Genomic DNA, 3417 nt, shown 5'->3' on the forward strand with positions numbered 1-3417 from the left:
AGAAACCATTGTTCATTTTTTAAAATATGCTTCATGAAAGAAAATACATAGATAGGTTATTAAAGGAACGAAAAGAAATTTGACCAGACTGTGGGAATTACTGAACAAAATAATTTCTACCCCACAGTCCGTGTTTGCTTAGTTAGTGTTTTTGTGTCATCAAAATAAATCTGAATAAAAGAAGGATTTTAAAGACATTCTATAGACTTTAATTATGCTTACAAAAAAAAAGAAACAAAACAAAACAAAAACCCTCAAAACATATTAAAGAGACCTGTGATTTGTTTGGATTTTTTTTTTTTTTAATGGATCAGTTATTTAATTACGTTCTTTGTAAGAAATTTAGAACACCAATTTGTGAGGGTAAACTCCATTTGTGAGAGAAAACACAGAGCGGAGGTAGCCCTGAAGCTGAGGAACAGCTTTGATTTTTGGCAGAATTTGCGAGTCCACAGCTTTCTGATCAACCTTGCGCTGCTCTGTAATCTCATATTTCTCTTTCTCAGTGTCGAAGATCTCACCCTCCTGGTGTCTGCGCTTACGCAGCTTCTTCTTCTTGTAGTAAGCATCAGTGAGATGTTTGGGGATTTTCACACTGCTGATATCAATTTTGGTAGAAGTAGCAATGACGAATTTCTGATGTGTTCTATGCAGAGGAACTCGATTGAGGGACAGAGGTCCGGTCACAAGTAGCAAGCCAGTGCTCAGTTGCTTCAGGAAAACTACTCTCTTGCTCTGTGGTGCCCAGTGAGGATGATCAAAATGGTCCTGGGGGTGATACTAGCTCACAGCTTTCTCACATGCTGACTGAAAGGTTTTTTGCCACAGCTCAACAGCTTTCGAGGCACATCTTCAGTAGGGTAATACCTAGGCATTTTGCGACGTTTAACCACTCGGGTACCACCGTTCTTGTCACCACCAACTGGTTTTGTGACAGTAGCAAGAACTTTCTCCTTCTTTTTCTTTTCAACCCTAGACTTGGCTGCCGAATACTTCCTCTTGTACATGGCCTTTCTGGAATACATAGCCGATCCGGAATATCTGCCAATTCCTCTGACAAGTACAGGGTTTCAGCTGCAGTGGGGCTTCCCCTTCTTTGGCGTTTTAGCCTTGGGGTTACCTTTCTTAGCCTTGCCACCGGCATCAGCCTTCTTAGCTTCAGGTTTCTTCTCCTTAGTATCCGGCTTCTCAGCTTTTCGCCCGCCATCTTGCAAGATGGGAAAGAGACATTTGTTTGAATTTTTACAGAATTTTTGTTGCAGAATCTTTACTCCCAAGGTAAGCATAGGAAGTTCTCCCTAATCAACTTTAACAGGAATTTGGTAGCAAATGGATTTCATTGAACTAATGCTTGTAAAGTTAAGAGAGACTGTCTAATTTTGATGTGTATTATGTCTGGATAGTCTATTTTGATGTGTATTATGTCTGGATAGTCTGAGGTCTTTCCTTCTTCAAAAGGTGATATTCAGACAATGGTAAAGACCCTTTGGGGCACCAATACATTTGAAGCAGACAGAAAACGTTACTTTGTTTCTTTTATCATTCATGAATTATGCAAATATTTACAGATTCCTATCCTAAGTAGTGCCAATCTATAATTCAGATTTCAGCCCAAATGTCACCAATTTGCAACCCTTTTTAAAGATTTTAGGACAATGTACCTTTTCTTTATAATGTTACAGTTAAATTCTCCTATATGTGTATTTGTATGTATGTATATATGTTAATGTTTGTTTATGTCTGTATATAGATTACATATATTAAAATCTTAATTATACTTAATTGGAGTTTATAATTTTCAACACTGAAACAGACTTCTGTAAGAGCTGAAATCAATTTGGTTAATACAATGCCTAGCAAAAATAAATACTTAATGAATATTTAATAAAGAATGGGTTTATGAATGAATAATTTATTTTTTTCTGTTTTTAGCACCAAACTTACTTATTTGACAGTGGGGCCATGACTACAGATACAACTCAGCTTCACAATCAACAACTGGCTGTGTCTTTAGGTAAACTTTTTAAAAAGTGCATTGAGTTGTTAATTCAAAACTGAGTATAAGGGCTCTCTTCAAACCATTTATAAATTTAGAAATGTTGATGAATGTATTAGATTTAGTTTAGATATACTGATATTTAATAAAGAAGCTCTTTTACTGTTTTTGTGGTTATTGCTTTAATATATATATATATACACTTTAGGTGGCATATAATCAGATAGAAAGAAAACTTCCATTCATGGAGTACTTTTAACTATTTGCAGAGGTTTGTGGGCTGCTTTGTGTTTACTGTGCTATAAATTCTTCCATAATTTAATGCCTTTTTTCTCTGTAAGTACTAACAACTCTGATTTCTATACTGTTTTTCTGTGCCAATATTTTAGTACATGTAATTCCCTGGTTTCCTGCTTCATAGTTTTTCTGTTCAAGCATACATGCTCTTGTTCATTCAAATGAACGTTTGAAATAGAGAAGAAAAAAAAGTCCCAGCAGTTCTACCTGACTTGTTTCCTCAGATTGAAAGAGACAGAAACTGACTCTTTAAACTTCTACTTAATAGTGAAAGCAAAGCATTCCTCTTTCAAGTTGGAGGCGGAGGAGGCTAAAGAGGTTTTTATCCTTATAGGTTCTGGGACATTTTTTTCTGATGATGAGATATCAACCTCTATTGTGGGGAAAAGGAGCAACATGAGGCTTTTGTACTCCTAGGCATTAGGACTGAGTTGGAAGTGCCCTAGATGTAGAATAGAAAAAGAAAGGATATGTAATTGGGCTGCGGGTCTTTAAGGCGGCCAGAGTAGAAAATCCTCCTGAGGTAAGTTTCAGGCCCACCCAATGGACCGGCAGTTTAGGGGGACCTGTGGAGAGTTTAAAGGATCAGTATGAGTCAGCTTTGTGGAGACTAGAGGTGGCTGCTGCCCAGGGGGAGTCCATCTGAGCTCCGAGTGTAGGCGATTATCAGGCTTTGAACCCTTACCAACATTTCACTTTGAATTTGTCACAATCTGTTATAAAGCCCGTTATCTGAGGAAACCCTTCCCAGCTCTGTGCTCTATGCGCCCCATCTACCAATCTGACTAAAAGAGCTCTTAGGGAAAAAATAAACAGAAGGAGTATATGTGTAAATAAATAATTTCTAAAATGTCCAGAACTAATGAAAGAATCTCCATATTTTAAGTCCCTACCAATTGTCCAGCCTCTAAGCATTTAAGAAAGAAAGATGAAAGGAAGGAAAGAAGGAAGGAAGAAGGAAGGAAGGAAGGAAGAAGGAAGGAAGGAAGGAAGGAAGGAAGGCGGAAGGAGTCAAGCTAAGGCACAGCATCAAAAATCTTAAACCATCTGAAGTAAAGAAAATATTCTAAACTATTTCAGAATTTATACAATAAACAAACAAAAATAAATGGATTATATTAAAA

The 3417-nt window shown here is 37.0% G+C and overlaps 1 pseudogene; it reads right to left on the reverse strand.

Annotated features, from left to right (window-relative positions):
• Positions 1–310: 310 nt before the first annotated feature.
• On the reverse strand, positions 311–998 carry LOC114209097 (large ribosomal subunit protein eL6-like; annotated as a pseudogene).
• Positions 999–3417: the final 2419 nt, after the last annotated feature.

The sequence above is a fragment of the Eumetopias jubatus genome, unplaced genomic scaffold, assembly GCF_037043125.1.
Source record: "Eumetopias jubatus isolate StellerSeaLion01/CBP00866 unplaced genomic scaffold, mEumJub1_p1.0 scaffold_1, whole genome shotgun sequence".
NCBI lineage: Eukaryota > Metazoa > Chordata > Mammalia > Carnivora > Otariidae > Eumetopias > Eumetopias jubatus.